This window comes from Gastrolobium bilobum, unplaced genomic scaffold (genome assembly GCF_033153095.1).
Source record: "Gastrolobium bilobum isolate Gb01-03AN ecotype WA unplaced genomic scaffold, APGP_CSIRO_Gbil_v1 utg822, whole genome shotgun sequence".
Lineage (NCBI taxonomy): Eukaryota > Viridiplantae > Streptophyta > Magnoliopsida > Fabales > Fabaceae > Gastrolobium > Gastrolobium bilobum.
Genome location: NW_026898503.1, coordinates 27,845 through 47,126, shown reverse-complemented (window position 1 = coordinate 47,126; position 19,282 = coordinate 27,845). Strand labels below are relative to the sequence as shown.

General features: G+C 40.9%; 1 non-coding gene across 1 annotated transcript; it reads right to left on the bottom strand.

Annotated features, from left to right (window-relative positions):
• Positions 1–2,844: 2,844 nt before the first annotated feature.
• Positions 2,845–2,948, bottom strand: LOC133316917 (small nucleolar RNA R71). The gene has a single exon (XR_009752264.1). It is a non-coding gene; the product is annotated as a small nucleolar RNA R71 (small nucleolar RNA).
• Between the last annotated feature and the right edge of the window lie 16,334 nt (positions 2,949–19,282).

Here is a 19,282-nt window from a genome sequence, read left to right as displayed (position 1 = left end):
GCTTGATCCTATTGCTGCTGCAGATGGCTGCAGGCATTGGAGAAGATCTTCTGGGAGATGCAGTGTACTGACCCGTAGAAGCTCATGTTTGCCACTTACATGCTGGAGGGCGATGCACATGAGTGGTGGATGAACACCTCTCGTGCCTATGAGATGCACGGTCATGTTATGACATGGCCATTCTTCGAGGACTGCTTTTTGGGCAGATACTTCCCTTACGATGCGCATGAGAAGAAGCAGGGGAGTTTGATAGATTGGTGCAGGGCTTGATGTCTGTTGACGAGTACCTGGCCAAGTTTAATGAGCTTGTGAAGTTTGCCCACTTTCAGATGGCTATGCCCACTCCGACCTTTTTGGCTGCTAAGTTCCGCAGGGGACTTAGTGAGGTGACTGCAGAGCATATTGCTGGAGCTGCATCGAGAGATTTTGGTACACTGGTACAACAGTGTAAGGACATTGAGGATGTTTGCATTACGAGAAAGGCCAAGAGGGCCAAGATTGCTGAGACGAAGGGAACTGGTGGTTCCACTTCTTGGAGAGACAGGAAGTTTGTCGGGAATGGCAAGGGTAAGCAGTTGGTGGCTAGGCAAGCGCCAAATCAGTTCAAGAGAATTTCCACCCAAGGGAGTACAGCGAGACTTTCTACTCCCAGATGCACGGGATGTGGGAGGGTTCATCTGGGGCCGTGTTCTACAGGCCAGATGATGTGCCTCTGGCAAATGTAGTTTTTCTAAGTTGAAATTGATAAGAATTGAGTCATAAAAGAGCAATGTAAATACATATTTGCTTATTATATTGATTCTTTCTATGTCAATGATATTTCTCACCTATTGGTTGTGTTTATACAGGTAAAAGAAGTGAAAATTACAAAATTGTAAAAAGCCTGTTGACGCGACTCCACACGGGTGTAGCACAGTAGAAATTCCAGCAACATGGCGCGGACTGGCGCCAACCCGCGCCAATCTACGAATTTTGCAGCAGTGTTTTGGAAGTGGCGCAACTTGGCGCCACACTGGTGCCAACCCGCGCCGGTTAACAACAGTACCGATTTCGCATAATTTCCAGAGGCATGGCGCGAGTTGGCGCCACACTGGCTCCGACCCGCGCTAGTTTTCATGAAAGTTCACCGGCTTTTTCAATTTGTATAAAGGCATGGCACCGACTGGCGCCACACCGGCGCCAACTGGTGCCGGTTTGCGAGAACGACTTTTACACTTTGGCAGAAACGCGGCGCCAACCTGTGCCGGTTCACGAGAAAAATACACCGTGTTAGTCAAGGGCATTTTTGGAAGAAGGAAAAGAGGCGTATAAATAGGATGCCTTTTACAGATTTAAGGATCGAATCCTATTCTATTGAAGGGAGACGACGGTGGTGCTCAGAGAGAGTCTTGCAAGGAGCTATTTCATCTTCTTCTTCCCCTTTCCAATTTATCGGTGTATGTTGAATATTGAATTTTTAGTCATGATAATGGTTGGCTAAGTTTCTTTTTATTGTAGTTAGGGTCACAAACTCTATGTGAACTCTTGTTACAACGGATTGGTTTTAATTATTCGTTTATATAAATTATCTTTATCTCTACCCTGTGCGTATTTTATATTCTCTTTATTAGAACTAATCAATCTAATAGGTGATGATAATCTGAGGTTTAGAACCCTAGATAGGAATATTAGGGTTTTTGATCTTGAAAGGGGATAGGATAACAATTTATATGCATGCTAGGAATAGATGTATATTTAATTGCAGATGTTTAAATTATTGGATTCATTGCTTAATGCCTTGAGGAACATTGCAAGGAATTGAGGTTCCAATTGGGATTAAAGGATTAACCTTGCAAGAAATTGAGGGTTAACTATTAAATATTTTTAGATAATAATTTATCTGAGTAATTATATAAATGAGTATTGTAAATCAATCCAAAGTAAGAAGTGGGAATCATTCGGTGAGTGTACTCTAGCTACAATGCTTTATCATATTTTACAAAATCAATTTCTGTTTTATTTCTCATAAACACAAACCTTGGAAAAATAAGTCTTTACTTTTAGTTCTTATTTTTACTCAAAATCAACAACTTTCATACACCCATCTGAATTCCTTCCATTATTTGATATTTGATCCCAATCCTTGTGGAGACGATAACTTTCTTATCACTGTATTACTTGTGCGATCGGTACACTTGCCGGTGAGCATCGAGTTTTTGGCTCCGTTGCCGGAGATTGACGTTTCTTATATCATATAATCTTGATCTTTAAGATTGGATTTTATTTTTATTTTTATTTTTGTGTGATATTTAAACAGTGCTACTAATATTTTTTCGGAGCTGTATGCGAGGTAAAATTCCAGAATTTCCACTTGATTTGGAGATTACAAAGACTGAAAAGAGAAACAGAAAACTTGCTTGGAAGAAGCTTGCTTTCAACGAGTTAGAGATTCTGTCTGAAGAAGCACAAACCATGGCAGAAAATAATGATGCAGATAATCTATTCATGGATACTATTCTGACTCCCTCGTTCAACAGGCCCAACTCGAGCATTGTTCAGCCTAACGTTGCCAACAACAATTGGGAGCTCAAATCTTCCCATATTCAATTGGTGGAGAGAGCTCCGTTTGGAGGAGAGAAGAGTGAAGATCCGCACAGGTTTATTAACAGATTCTTGATGATCTGTGACTCAACCAAACACCCTCAGGTGTCTAATGATGCAATCCGGTTGAGGTTGTTCCCTTTTGCTGTTAAAGGAAAGGCTCTTAGTTGGTTGGAAAGGCAGCCTGCAGGAAGTATTCCTACATGGGATGATTTATCTCAGAAGTTCTTTGCTGAATTCTTCTCGATGGAGAGATACAACCAGATGGTTAATGATATCACCAATTTCACTCAATCAGAGGGTGAAACGATGTGTGCATCATGGAACCGATTCAAGGATTTACTGAGGAGGTGCCCTCATTATAACTTGACAGCTGGTAATCAAGTGAGAATTTTCTTCGATGGTTGTAAACCTGAAGTGCAGATGGTGTTGAATGGTGCAGCAGGTGGCAGTATTAAATCCTTGAGAGCAAATGAGGCTTTTGAGCTGATTGAAAGAATGGCTGCAAATGAGAATGAAGGTTTGTCATCCAAGCCTAAGAGAGGTATCCTTCAGCTGGAAGGTAATGATGTTGTGTTGGCTGAGAATAAATTATTATCTCAGCAAATGGCAAATTTGACCTCGAGGCTTGATAAGATGCAGCTCTCTAGTGTCCAAGCTCAAGCTGCTTCAGTTTTTTGTGAATATTGCAAGGACAATCATGAATCTAATGAATGTCCTTCTTTGTTGTCGTCTGATCCTCCTCAACAAGTGCATGTGAATGGCATTTGGTATGATCATAGACCTCTACCACAAAATATTCCAAGGAATCAGAATTTTCCTTCTGGAAATAATAACTTTCAGAGGAAGATGCAGGGGAGTGGTCTTGATTTCAAGTCTAACAATTATTTGCAACCACCACCAGTTCAGTCTAAGGAACCTTCTGACTTGGAGAAGCTAGTGGGACAAATGGCTCAACATTCCAATACTTTTATGGAAGAGACTAGAGCTAAGACAAAGAATACGAATGCCTCTATCAGAAACTTGGAGAATCAAATTGGCCAACTAGCTAAACAATTTGCTGAGAGAACTCTAGGTACCTTCCCTAGCAGCAATATGCAAGATTTCTTGATATCTTCAAGAAGTTGCATGTAAATATACCTTTTGCTGAAGCTTTGGCTAATATGCCCAAGTATGCCAAGTTTATGAAGGACTTGTTATCAAGAAAACACAAGCTGCATGAATGCCAGACAGTAACACTCACTAAGGAGTGTAGTGCCATAATACCGAAGAAGTTTCCACCCAAGCTTAGTGATCCAGGGAGCTTCAATATTCAAATTGCTATTGGTAATACTAATGTCGGCAGAGCATTGTGTGATCTTGGGGCAAGTATTAATCTGATGCCGTTATCTGTTTGTAAATCTCTGGGAATTACTGAATTAAAACCCATTATGGTTTCTCTTCAACTTTCTGATAGATCTTTGAGGAGACCGAGTGGAATTATTGAAGATGTTCTTGTTAAAGTGGATAAGTTCATCTTCCCAGCAGATTTTGTGGTGTTGGATATGAAAGAGGGTACTGAAATGCCTCTGTTATTGGGTAGACCTTTCTTGGCTACTGCTCGGGCCATGATTGATGTTGAAAATGGTAAGCTTGAGTTAAGGATGAATGATGAGACCATCACCATCAACGTCTTTGACACCATGAAATAATCTTCCGATAAGGGCGATTGTTTTAGACTTGATATTCTAGAGCAAGTGGTGGAAGAAGAAATATCTTCTAGTCAAAAGTCTGGTGAAGAACTTGAAGCGCATGAAATGGTTCCTCTTAAGGAAGAAATAAATGAGGTGTTTGAAGTTCTTGAGAAGAAAGATTCTGACAAAGAAGATGGTGCCCCAAAAGTGGAGTTGAAGGAGCTTCCTGAAACTCTTAAATATATATTCTTGGGTGATGAGGAGACTTACCCAGTTATCATTAATAAGGAATTGTCTTCTGAGCAAGAAAGAAAACTGATTGAAGTGCTGAAAGAACATAAGACTGCCATAGGGTGGTCAATTTCTGATTTGAAGGGTATTAATCCCTCATTTTGTACTCACAAAATCCTCATGGAGGAAGAGGTTAGACCAGTAAGGCAGCCTCAAAGGAGGCTTAATCCAACAATGAAGGAGGTGGTGAGAAAAGAAGTGGTGAAACTTCTTGATGCTGGTATGATTTACCCAATTTCGGATACTTCTTGGGTGAGCCCAGTGCAAACTGTTCCGAAAAAGGGAGGTATCACTGTAGTCCACAATGAGAAAAATGAACTTATTCCAACTAGAACCATTGCTGGTTGGAGAATGTGTGTGGATTACCGGAGGTTGAATGCTGCCACAAGGAAGGATCACTTCCCACTTCCTTTTGTTGATCAGATGTTGGAAAGATTGGCGTGTCACACTTATTACTGTTTCCTGGATGGATATTCTGGTTACAACCAAATCCCAGTGGCACCAGAAGACCAGGAGAAAACAACCTTCACCTGCCCTTGTGGAGTCTTTGCTTATAGACGGATGCTGTTCAGTCTATGTAATGCACCTGTCACATTTCAGAGGTGCATGCTCTCCATCTTTTCTGACATGGTGGAGAAAAATCTTGAGGTATTTATGGATGACTTTTCCGTTTTTGGCTCTTGTTTTGATTTATGTTTGCATAATTTAACTCATGTTTTAAAAAGATGCCAAGAAACTAATCTTGTACTTAACTGGGAAAAATATCATTTTATGGTACAAGAGGGAATTGTCTTAGGTCATAAGATATCTGAGAAAGGGATTGAGGTAGATGAAGCAAAATTGATGTTGATTGAAAAACTTCCTCATCCTAATAATGTGACTAGTGTTAGAAGTTTTCTAGGACATGCGGGGTTTTATAGCAGATTTATCAAAGACTTTTCTAAGATAGCTAAACCATTAAGCTAACTTTTAGAAAAGTATTCTGAATTTCATTTTGATGATGCATGTTTTAAAGCTTTTGATCTTTTGAAAGAAAAGCTCTCTATAGCTCCTATCTTTGTAGCTCCTGATTGGAGTTTACCTTTTGAGCTTATGTGTGATGCTAGTTCTTATGCTATTGGTGCAATCCTTGGCCAACGTAGGAATAAATTGTTACATGTCATATACTATGCTAGCAAGATTTTAAATGAGGCACAAGTAAATTATGCCACGACTGAAAAAGAAATGCTAGCAGTAGTATATGCCTTGGACAAATTTAGATCTTATTTGTTGGGTTCCAAGTTAATTGTTTTTACTGACCACTCTGCTATCAAGTATTTGATGAATAAGCAGGATGCCAAGCCTCGTTTGCTAAGGTGGATGCTCTTGTTTCAAGAGTTTGACTTGGAGATCAGAGATAAGGCTGGAGTAGAAAATAAGGTGGCAGATCATTTGTCACGAATTCAGGAGAAGGAATTACAAGATGGCCCTGAGAAAGAAATAAATGACACCTTCCCTGATGAAAGAGTGATAGCGATCTTTGTACCTCCATGGTTTGCAGATATTGCCAATTACAAGGTGATAAGAGAGTTGCCTCCTAACCTTACTAGGCAACAACAGAAGAAGTTCCTACGAGATGCAAGGAGATTTCATTGGGATGATCCTTACTTGTATTTCCAATGTGCTGATGGCATCATAAGGAGGTGTGTACCAGAATTTGAAGTTCATGAGATTTTGTGGCATTGCCATGCATCAGACTACGGAGGACACTTTGGAGGTAATAGAACCGCTCAAAAAGTTCTACAGAGTGGTTATTATTGGCCCACTTTATTCAAGGATGCTAGGGACTATGTTGAAAGATGTGACAGGTGTCAAAGAGCTGGAAACATTTCCCGCAAGGATGAAATGCCTCTGAATAGCATATTAGAGGTAGAACTTTTTGATGTGTAGGGGATAGATTTTATGGGACCATTCCCCTCATCTTATTCCAACCAGTACATCCTATTTGCTGTTGATTATGTTTCTAAGTGGGCTGAGGCTGTAGCTCTTCCCACTAATGATGCTAAGGTGGTTGTGAATTTCTTGAGGAAGAATATTTTCACAAGGTTTGGAGTACCTAGAGCTATTATTAGTGATGGAGGCACTCATTTTTGTAACAAGCAGTTTGATAATCTACTGGAAAAATATGGTGTAAAACATAAGGTGGCTACACCTTATCATCCTCAAATAAGTGGCCAAGTAAAGGTTTCTAACATAGAATTGAAGCGGATTCTTGAGAAGACTGTTGGAAATTCGTTGAAAGATTGGTCTAAGAGGATGGATGATGCACTGTGGGCATACATGACTGCTTTTAAAACTCCTATTGGTATGTCACCTTATCAATTGGTATTTGGGAAATGTTGCCATTTACCTGTGGAGTTAGAGCATAAAGCTTTTTGGGCTATCAAGTTCCTAAATTTTGATCCAAAAAAAGCTCTTGAGAAAAGACAAATTCAATTAATTGAGCTTGATGAGTTCAGTAATTCTGCATGTGAGAGTGCCAGAATCTACAAGGAGAAAACAAAGAAGTGGCATGATAACAGGATTATTCGCAAAGAGTTTGAACCGGGCCAACAAGTTTTGCTGTACAATTCTCGTCTGAGGTTATTTCCAGGAAAATTGAAATCAAGATGGTCTGGTCCTTATGTGGTGAAGACAGTTTTTCCTTATGGTACAATAGAGATATCACCATTGGACGAAGATAGACCTTTCAAGGTGAATGGTTCAAGGTTGAAATTTTATCATGGAGGGCTTGTGTCACAAAATTCTGTGGCTCAATATATCAATTCTGTTGGCACATAATGAGGTAACCGTGAGGCTCGTGACGTTAAAAATGGCGCGGAGCAGGGGAATGGCGCGGTCTAGCGCCACAGTGGCGCGGACCCATGCCAAAAAAAAAAAAATTTAAACGCTGCGTTACAGCTATTGCCCTAATACCCCCCACCCCTTCCTTTCTTTTCCATGCCGCCCCCTCCCTCTTTTCTTCCAGTTTCTTTTTCTTTTCTCTCTAATTCTTCTCTTCTACTCTCTTTCTCTTCTCTCTTTTCTTTTATTTTCTTCTTGCATTCTCCTTTTTCCTTCTTCTTCTTTGTTCGTCCCCTCTTCCCCTTCTCCATATTTTGTTTTATTTTTATTTTCTTGAAACAATACAAGATCCTCACACCACACACATCTTGTTCATTATCATGGCACCCAAGGTAAATTTCTTCCTCTTTTTGAATTTTAATTTTGGTTAATGAACTGTGAAAAGATTATATCTGAGTATTTGAAGACTTGGTGTACATTTACATATCTATGATGTATCTGGGTATTGTGAGTGTGACAATATTATGTGAGTGTTTTGTGGGTTTCATTGAGGGTATTTTTGGCTTCCATGGTCATTTAATATTTCCTATTCTATATGTCCATGAGAGGCTGGAAATTTTGGTCCATGCTGTGATGAATATTTTGCTCGGTGATTTTATCTGAGAGTAATTTGGGTTTATTGCTGTGATATAAACAGAGGTTAAATCTGGGAATGGTATGTACATGTGGTCTCTGATTAGAAGCATATGCATAAATTTCAACATGTGTATGAACCTTTGTTCACTGATTTGATCTTACTTAAATCTGGGAATTAGTTCTGTGATATGATCTGATTAGTGATATTTTCTATACCCTTTGTATTGGATCACTTTTCTGATTTTCAGGTCTATAAGGGTAAGGAGCCAGCAAATGCCAGGAAAAAGAAGCGGAAAATTTCTCAAAATCTGGATGAAGGTAGGTTTGTGAGGATGGAGGCTCAGAAGAAATTCTATGATCTTTATGAGAACAAAGGCTTCATTCCTGGAAGGAATATTGATATGGCTATGCCTGAAGATAATCTGATTCTGAGAACCATCCAAAGAAGGCAATGTGAGGTTCTGGTAGGTTATGCTGAACCAGCCTCGAGCTCAATTGTCAAGGAGTTCTGTGCAAATGCAGAACTAGAAGATTTACAATCAACAAAGACTTCATGGGTTCGAGGAGTTGAAATTCGTTTTGATGCAGCCACCATTGAGTTCTACCTTCTGACACATTTCAATAAAGCTACTTCTTGTGACTATGTCTCTTTGTATAACAGAATGTTGCCTACAAGACGCAGGCTGTACCGAGAAGACTTTCCTCAATTGACAGAGATGGTGAGGACATGGATTACCCACCCATTCTCCAAATGGGAAAATAAAGCTGGTGGTATCCCTGAAAAGTTACATATGAAAGAGCTGACTGGTGAATGCCGCTTTTGGCATTATTTTGTGAATGCAAATATCTTGCCATCTTCTAGTCTTTCAGATGTGAATATGGAGCGGGCCTCTTTATTGTACATCATTACTGGGGAAGAGAGATTGAATATTGCTGCAGTTTTATCAGATCGAATTTATCATATGGTGAAAGGGAGTAGAAGGAAAGAACTTTTGGGCTTTGCTTCTCTTATTACTCGTCTGTGTACACTCTTATTACTCGTCTGTGTACTAGAGCAGGGGTGTTTATCTCTGAAGATGAGGAGCTAGATGTTAAGCCTGCCTCTGATCTGACTTTGGCTATGTACAAGGATCACTGCACTAAATTTGAGGTTGAGTTCAGGAGACGAGAGCGAGAGGCTACTAGGCCTGCTTCCCCTCGAGTACCACGTTTGCCTATTCCACCTTCTGGACCTGACGCACAGGATGCTCAAGAAGATCCGGTTGCCCCACAAGGACCTCCTCCTACTTTTGATTTTTATGGAATGCAACAGCAGCTTTCACGGCTGTCTATTCAGAATGAGAAGATCATTATGCAGGGGGAGTATATTCAGCGCTTCTTGGAGCATGCATATCCTACTGTACCATTTGAGACATTCCAGCCTGTGTACCCACAAGTTCTTCCTCCATATGTGTATCAAGACCCTTATCCTGCTCCAGCTTCAGTTGATGTTCCCATGCCATCACAGCCATTTATGGATCCACAGCTGTATCATCCTGTTCCTGACCCATTCTATGCTGCTAGGAGGATGGTCATGGAGGAGAGTGACGATAAGGATGATTGATGTCTCCCTGTTGATGGAGATTTAGTGTATATTAGTTTATTTTTCTTTTTAGTACTTTGCTGTTTTAAGTTGGTAAATTTCCCAAACATTCTGATGCTTTATTGTGCGCATTATAGTTTATCCTATATGCCACAGTTTGTTCCATGGTGCAGGTTTATCATCCATCTTTTGGTTTGATTATTGCTGGGGACAACAATTCTTTAAATCTGTGAATGGTAGGCTTTAGGAAAGCATTTTGGAACTGCAGTTCTTTTATCAGGGGAGATATTCTAAACTCTTTTAATTTTTCTTAGTTATTTTAATTAGTTATTTTGTGTTTCTCTTTATAAAAAAAATATATTGATATGTTTTTCAAGCAATTCTCAGGTTTAAATATGCTTATCTAGTTAATGTGCTTGACTGAATTCTTGGGAGTATGTTGTATGACATTCTGGCATGACATTGCATAGGTATAATTGGACTATATGATTGCTCATTTGTCTGAACTAATGTTGTGAAATTCTAATAATGTCTTAGGTCAATTTTCTTGAGTCTATATTGATACCATAGCTGTGAGGTTAAACACTGAATTTTCTTGTTGAGAGACCTCACTATTGTAACACTCTAGAACTTGATCTGTTTCTCTGTTATGCATGCATTGGTTGATATGATAAAGGCATTTTGTTCTTGTTAGCTTATGGCCAAAAATAGCCCACCTGTATGAAATTTTTCCATTGCTAGCCCCTTGAACTTGAACTTAATTTGTTGATAAATGACTTGTGGCCTGATTGATGGCTTAGCCTATATCCATGTGACTTACCTTGATTGAGATTGAATTACTGATGTGTTGAAAATAAAACAAAGAAATTGAGGTAAGCTCCACAAAGGTCAAGTAAGTAGGGGATGTAGATGTCATTTGTACCCTTATAAAAGTTGAAAAAACAAGAAAAAGAAAAAGAAAATGAATGTGCATAAAATGTGGCTGAAAGGAATTAATTCCCGAAATTCTATGGGAATGTTAGTGGAGCAAAACCATTGAGTTGAATATGTTAAAGTGAAATAATATCAGTTTTTCAATCTCATTGTTGTTTGAGCTACTATCCATATATTCCTACCCTTTAACCCGGCCAAGTTACAATCTGTGAAGTCCTTTTGATCAATTGCTGCATGTGTTTGATTCTTCATTTTTAAGAATTTATGAGAATATGATCAAGCTTATGGTAGTGTTATAGCTGTGATTGATTGAGTGCTCATGATACCCTTAAACACTGAGTGCTGAGTGGACATTATTTATCTGTGTGAGGGGTAATCAATGTAGGCTTGTATATTGAAGAAGCTGATGACACTGTTGGGAATTTATGATATTGGGTCAGTCATGCATGGCATATTGTGTCTAAGAGTGTCTATGTAATGTTTTGCTAGATCAAGTGATTGTTTCCTGGATTGAGATTTGTACATTGCTGGGGACAGCAACGTTTAAATATGGGAATGGTTTGATGTGCCTCTCGCAAACGTAGTTTTTCTAAGTTGAAATTGATAAGAATTGAGTCATAAAAGAGCAATTTAATTACATATTTGCTTATTGTATTGATTCTTTCTATGTCAATGATATTTCTCACCTATTGGTTGTGTTTATACAGGTAAAAGAAGTGAAAATTACAAAATTGTAAAAAGCCTGTTGACGCGACTCCACACGGATGTAGCACAATACAAATTCCAGCAACATGGCGCGGACTGGCGCCACTCAGGCGCCAACCCGCGCCAGTCTATGAATTTTGCAGCGGTGTTTTGGAAGTGACGCGAGTTGGCGCCACACCGGTGTCAACCGCTCCGGTTAACAATAGTACCGATTTCGCATAATTTCCATAGGCACGGGGCGAGTTGGCGCCACACTGGCACCAACCCGCGCCAGTTTTCGAGAAAGTTCACCGACTTTTTCAATTTGGACAGAGGCATGGCGCCAACTGACGCCGGTTTACGAGAACGACTTTTACACTTTGGCAGAAACGTGGGGCCAAGTGGCGCCAACCTGCGTCGGATCACGGGAAAAATACACCGTGTTGTTCAAGGGCATTTTTGGAAGAAGGAAAAGAGGCGTATAAATAGGATGCCTTTTACAGAATTAAGGATCAAATCCTATTCTATTGAAGGGAGACGACGGTGGTGCTCAAAGAGAGTCTTGTAAGGAGCTATTTCATCTTCTTCTTCCCCTTTCCAATTTATCGGTGTATGTTGAATATTGAATTTTTAGTCATGATAATGGTTGGCTAAGTTTCTTTTTATTGTAGTTAGGGTCACAAACCCTATGTGAACCCTTGTTACAACGGATTGGTTTATAATTATTCGTTTATATAAATTATCTTTATCTCTACCCTGTGCGTATTTTATATTCTCTTTATTAGAACTGATCAATCTAATAGTTGATGATAATTTGAGGGTTAGAACCCTAGATAGGAATATTGGGGTTTTTGATCTGGAAAGGGGGTAGGATAACAATTTATATGCATGCTAGGAATAGATGTATATTTAATTGCAGATGTTTAAATTATTGGATTCATTGCTTAATGCTATGAGGAACATTGCAAGGAATTGGGGTTTCAATTGGGATTAAAGGGTTAACCTTGCAAGGAATTGAGGGTTAACTATTAAAATTTTTTACATAATAATTTATCTGAGTAATTATATAAATGAGTATTGTAAATCAATCCAAAGTAAGAAGTGGGAATCATTCGGTGAGTGTACTCTAGCTACAATGCTTTCTCATATTTTACAAAATCAATTTCTGTTTTATTTCTCATAAACAAAAACCTTGGAAAAATAAGTCTTTACTTTTAGTTCTTATTTTTACTCAAAATCAACAACAACTTTCACACACCCATCTGAATTCCTTCCATCTTAAAAGGATAATTATTTGATATTTGATCCCAATCCCTGTGGAGACGATAACTTTCTTATCACTGTATTACTTGTGCGATCGGTACACTTGCCGGTGAGCATCACCAGACTATATGTTTCCAGTATAGCAAGGAGGGCCACTATGCTAGAGAGTGTCTGTCATCCACAGCGAGAGCTGCAGCCGTTCGGGCAGTTCCATTACAGATGGTTCCCCTTCCACCTACAGCGGCACCTGTTGTGCCACCTGCCATGGGGCGAGTTTACACTTTGGATCGGCAGTAGTCGGACCGAGCTCCGAACCTTTTCAGAGGAACTGTTTCCATTGGTGGATCTTCTGTTGATGTATTGTTTGACTCCGGGGCTACGTATTCTTTCATTGCTACCCCAATTGCTGTGGGGCTTGAGTTGCCCATGTTTGTGCTTTCTCTACCGTTGCGGGTGACTACCGCCACCGGAGAAAAATGTGATTCTACCACTGTTCATCGTGATGTAGCGTTTCAGTGGGATGATCGTGAGTTCTCGGTAAATCTGATAGGATTGCCGATGGCCAATTTGGAGATTATTCTGGGCATGGGTTGGTTGTCCAGAAATTGGGCATTGATTGATTGTTGTGCCAAGTGAGTTGTGATGTCTCCGGGTGATGCCACAACCAATTCCTCTTCTTTCATTTTATTACTGCAGGCTAGGAGATCCTTGAGAGCAGGGGCTTTCGGTTATGTCATGTTGGGAGGTTTGGTGAGTGGGTCACAGGAGGATATCACTGGCATTCCTGTGGTGAAGGAATTCCTCAAGGTATTTCCTGAGGACATTCTTGAGTTTTCGTCGCAGAGGGAGATAAAGTTCTCCATTGACTTATTTCCTGGTGTGGGGCACGTTTCATTGGCTCCATATCGGATGTCGCCACCATAGTTGGCGGAGCTGAAGAAACACATTGAGGACCTTTCAGGGAAAGGCTTCATTCGACTGAGTGTGTCTCCATGGAAAGCACCAGTCATTTTTGAGAAAAAGAAAGACGAGACTATGCGATTGTGCACCAACTACAGGAAGTTGAACAAGGTGACAATCAAGAACAAGTATCCCTTTCCGCGATGATTTATTGGATCAACTGAAAGGTGCTTGTGTGTATTCGAAGATCGATCTCTGGTCCGGATACCATCAGATTCGGGTGAAGTCGGAGGATGTACCGAAGACCGCGTTTCGTTGGAGATACGGTCACTATGAGTATTTAGTGATTCCTTTTGGACTTACCAATGCACCTGCAGTGTTCAGGGATTACATGAACAGGATTTTCCAGCCGTACCTGGATCGGTTTGTGATCGTCTTCATTGACGACATATTAATTTACTCCACGACTGAGGAGGAACATGTTGAGCACTTGAAGATTGTGTTGCAAGTGCTGAAGGAGAGAAAGCTTTATGCTAAGCCTTCCAAATGTGAATTTTGGCTCAAGTCCGTAAAGTTTTTGGGACACGTGATTTCTGCAGAGGGAGTCACAGTGGATCCGAACAAGATTGAGGCCGTGCTTGATTTGGAGAGGCCCAAGACGGTAACTAAAGTGAGGAGTTTTCTGGGTTTGGCATGGAACTACCAGAGGTTCATCAAGGAATTTTCCATGCTAGTTCTGCAATTGACTCGCCTTACCTACAAGGAGACTCCATTTGCGTGGACTCATGAGCGTGAGGAATATTTTCAGGAGTTGAAGGAGAGACTGACTACTGCACCTGTGTTGGTCCTTCCCGATCCTGCTGAGGAAGTTGAGTTATACACCGACGCCTCCGGAAACGGGCTCGGATGTGTGTTTGTGCTGTTGGGCAAGGTGATTGCCTATGCTTCGAGGCAGTTGAAGCCTCATGAGGAGAACTACCCGACTCATGATTTGGAGTTGGTTGCTATTGTGTTTGCTTTCAAGATTTGGAGGCATCATCTCTATGGCATGAAGTTTGCAGTGTTCAGTGATCACAAGAGTTTAAAGTACCTATTCGATCAGAAGGAGCTGAACATGAGGAAAAGGAGATGGATGTAGTATCTAAAGGATTACGACTTTGAGTTGAAGTACCATCCTGGCAAGGCCAATGTGGTAGCTGATGCTTTGAGTCGAAAATCCGCGAGTCTAACCAGTTTGACCATGGGTGATTATGATATCATCGAACAATTTCGAGATCTGACGGTGACCTCTTTATTTGGAGGTGCACTTCTCGAAATGGAAACCGTGCAAGTTGAGAACGAGCTCATGGAAAAGATCAAAGAGGCGCAAGTGCAGAGAGAGTGCCTAGATTATGTGAAGAACAAGGACGGTGTGTCTTGGGATGAGGATGGACTGTTGACCTTTCAGAAGAGGATTGTGGTTCCTCGAGGTCCGTTGACTGTTGAAGTGATGAAAGAGGCTCATAAGGGCCAGTTTACTGTCCACCCTAGTGCTTCAAAGATGTATCAGGATTTGAAGAGGAATTATTGGTGGCCGAGCATGAAGAAGGACATAGGTGTTTTTGTGTCTAAGTGTCTGATATGCCAGAAGGTAAAGATAGAACACCAGAAGCCATCTGGTAAACTTCAACCTCTTGAGATTCCAGAATGGAAATGGGAGAGCATTTCCATAAACTTCGTGGTGGGTTTGCCGAAGACTCAGGCTGGTTGTGACTCTATATGGGACATTGTGGACAGATTGACGAAGTCTGCCCACTTTCTTCCGGTAAAGGTGAACTTCACTACTGAGTAGTTGGCCAGACTATACGTTCGCGAGATTGTGAGACTTCACGGGGTGCCCGAGAGTATCAGTAGTGATAGGGACCCGAAGTTCACATCTCGGTTCTAGGAGGCGCTGCAGGAGGCTTTTGGTACAACCTATCACCCTCAGACTGACGGACAGACTGAGCGGACCATCCAGACATTGGAGGACATGTTGAGGGCTTGCACTTTGGAGCAAGGTTCAGCATGGGATAGGTACCTGCCATTGGTTGAATTTTCGTACAACAACAGTTTCCATGCTAGCCTGGGCATGGCACCCTACGAGGTGTTGTATGGCAGGAGGTGTTGGTCTCCTACCTGCTGGTCTGAGGTTGGAGATAAAGACTTGATTGGCTTGGACTTTGTCCAAGATACCACCCTGCAGATCCAGTTGATCAGGGAAAAGCTGAAGCAGGCGCAGAATCGTCAGAAGAGTTACTATGATGTGAGGCATCGTCCACTTGAGTTCAGTGAGGGTGAGCACGTGTTTGTGGGACTTTCACCTGTCACCGGTGTTGGTCGGGCACTCGGAGTGAGGAAGCTGAGCCCGCGATTCATTGGGCCCTACCATATATTTGGTAGAGTAGGACCTGTTGCCTACCAGCTTACCTTGCCTCCGAACTTGGCCAACATCCACGACGTGTTTCACGCGTCTCAGCTTCGCAAATATGTAGCGGATCCTTCGCACGTGGTTCATCCGGATGATATGGAGGTTTGAGAGAACCTAAAGACTCCCGTCGGACCACTCAAGATTCTCGATCGTGGCGAGAAGCAGCTAAGGAGCAAGATCATTCCGATGGTCAAAGTGCAATGGACAGGAAGAACTCCTGAGGAGTGCACTTTGGAGCGAGAGGACGAGCTTCTGCAACAGTATCCCGACTTCCAAGACAGGTATGTTTCTGATTTTCAGGACAAAATCCTAAAAATGTGGGGTGAATGTAAGAACTCGCACCGTTAATTAAGGAAGTTAATTAATTAATTAAGTGAAATTAGGAAATAATTCCATAATTGACCCTAATGATTATTATGAAGCTTAAATAATCATGGTAAATGAGTAACATTGCTGAAAGTCGCTTTTCTGACGAAAAGTGCAGATACCGGTTCTGCTACTCGGTATAAATGCGTACCGATGAAGTATCCCGGAAAATTATAAAAAGTGGGTATATGTTACTAGAATAATATATAGGACTTGTAAAACAAGTTTCAAGTTAAAATAATGAGAATTGGTGCCAGAATTGATACTGGCTATGGAAAAGCGCATACCGGAAAGGTGCTGCGAAAAATAAAATAAAAATATGATAAATCTTAGAAAAATGAGTAGGTTCAAAATCTCAAGTTTGGGATTAAAATGCTAAGCGTAGCTGTTAATGTTAATATTGTGTGTTATTTCAAGTGGACCTATTTAAGCTAAAAGGCACAAAACCCTATGCCATAATTTGGCTGCTACGTGAGTGTCTTGAGTGCTGATTCTCTTCAGCCATTGTCCCTTCCCTTGAAGCTTGGACCCTTGTGCTTGTTTGAGGGCCAAGAACTCACCTTTTTACTTAGATTTCTTCACACTTAACCTTGTAAACACTTAGTAGTACATGGTGGGTAGGTAATGGTGCCTTGTTTCTGAGTTGGTTTCTGTCTTGTGGGGGGTTTTGTGGGCCGAGTTGGTGTTTCCCTTGGTGTAAGCCATTATTCATGCTATTGGAGGCTTCTTGGAGCCATCTTTGAGTGGAAAGGTCCAAGCTTGTGTTGTATTTTCGTGGCTTGGCAAAGTCAGAACCTTGGTGCTGTGTAGAGTGCCCCTTGTGTGTCTCATTTTCGGAGTTTTGGAGCTTGAGGTATACTATGATCATAGCCTTTGTCATTTTGAGGTTTTAAGCTTGTTTAATCGGTTAAAAAGAGAAACTTTAATCATTTGAGTAAAGAAATGTGTTTCTGAGTTCATAACATGTTAATGAATATCTGTTTAGGGAGTCATTGGAATCCCAATCGCATTTAGACCCTTAAAAAGGGGATTATGTAGATCACTGTTCGTATTTCTGCATTCTGGTGAAGAAGTATTCGAATACTTTTCGTGTAGTATTGGAATACTTGTTCACTGGTAGTCGAATACTCCTTGCAGGAGTATTAGGATACTTTTCTGGGGAAAAAAGTATTCGGATACCTTGAAGAAGTAGTCGAATACTGGGTAGTATTCGAATACTAGGGTGTGGGTATTTAAATACCATGTGGTATTCGAATACTTCAGTGAAAGTAGTCGAATACTTTCTGGAGAGCAGGAGTATTCGAATACTCATCGGGGAGTATTCGAATACCTCTTGCAGAAACTGCCTAAAATGACTTAAAATGATATGGAAAGTCTTAATCACTTAATATAACCTGGAGCAATGGTTATTGATGATTATTTACTGTATAAATAGATTGTGATTGTGCTGTTTGTGGGCTTGAGCTAGTGTGAGCTCTTGGTTTGGACGTATTGCTTAAAAGGTAAGCTTTCGTATCCTCGGTTTAGCCATTATTGGTTCCACCATGTCCCATGGGGGGATGGTTTATATGCATGATGTGTTTTCATGTACTGTTTTATTGTAATGCTATGGAGCTGTTAAGTGTAAATGCTTTATGATATGTATGTGGTGTGACGCCTACACAGAAGGCCATGGAGCGATCCTGTGGGCGAATACAACATGGGCTGATACTGTGTGGGTAATAGATGTATTCCTGCACTTCTCTGATCAGTAGAATAGTATAAACACACATGACATGATTATCTGTTACATTGCACTATTTTGGAACTTATATTGTTAAATGGCTTTTGAACTTATATTGCACATGTAAGTGAGCTTGGGGTGGAAGATCTTTGAGGGCCCTTGTTTTACTGAGATTTCTTTTTAGAGATCTCACCCCACATTTGGGGCACCATTTTCAGGTTCAGGTAATGCGGGGTTGAGACCTTTAGTGGCAGGAGGCTAGAGCTTAGTTGATTGATGATATCTGCTTATGCTATTTATGTTGTTTTGCTATTATACTTGGATGCTGGATCTTGTTTACTGCTTTATGATGTAGCTTCATTTATGGATTACCTTGTTGAGACCTTGTTGACTATGCTGTTTATTTGGTGAGCATGGGGATTGTCCATGCCACATTGACTTGACTTTACGCTTTTAGTTTTGGTGTTGTAATTAATAATGTATCAGGATATTGTTTGGACTACGTGTTGTAGATTCGTGACTTAGATACTCACTTATATATGTTATGAGGTTATTCAGTGTAGATAGTTGTCTATTTGCAATTTACATACAGGCGATGTTTTGAAAAATGATTAAGTAATCAAGCTGGTAATTGATAATGACGTCATAATTGAAAAGAAAAAGATATTTCGCATTTTTAAATTAAGCGTGGCTTAATACGATGACATGATAAAAAACTGGATATATACGGGGTGTTATATTTTATGGTATCAGAGCACTTTTTAGGGAAAAGACTGTATGTATTGTAATAATTAAGATGCTTGGTTGTGTCTATCTTGTGTGATTGCTTCGTTGGATTTTATTATGACGATGCATATGTAATCATATTGCGTGGGCCTGATCAACTGATAATTTGTGTAACTTGTGCAGAGTCATGGTAAATTCCAGGAGGACCCGCGAGATTGCTGAGGGTCAACCCGACTCAATCCTGACTGCATTAGCTGAGATGCAGAGGCCGCTAGGTTGGCCAACGTGGCAATGATGGACGCTGTTAGGGAAGCGAACCAGAAGGCCACAGAGGATGCTCTTGAGGCGAACCGTTTGGAAAACATGACCATGATGAGGGTCATGTTGGAGGGGATGAGAGCTAGTCCTGCTGTTGGTCAGTTCCTACCGCCACCACCGCCTCCACCTCCACCCAGTCTACAGGACGACAGTCAGAGCTATATGGGAGATGGCAGCCACCTGACTGGGGCGATGCAGGCCTTCCCGATGCCTGCAGAGGATAGAGATATGATTGATCGCCGGCTGAATGCTTTCCGTAAGCATAAGCCACCTTCCTTTGATGGGTCTTATGATCCTATTGTTGTGGCGAGATGGCTACAGGCGCTTGATAAGAT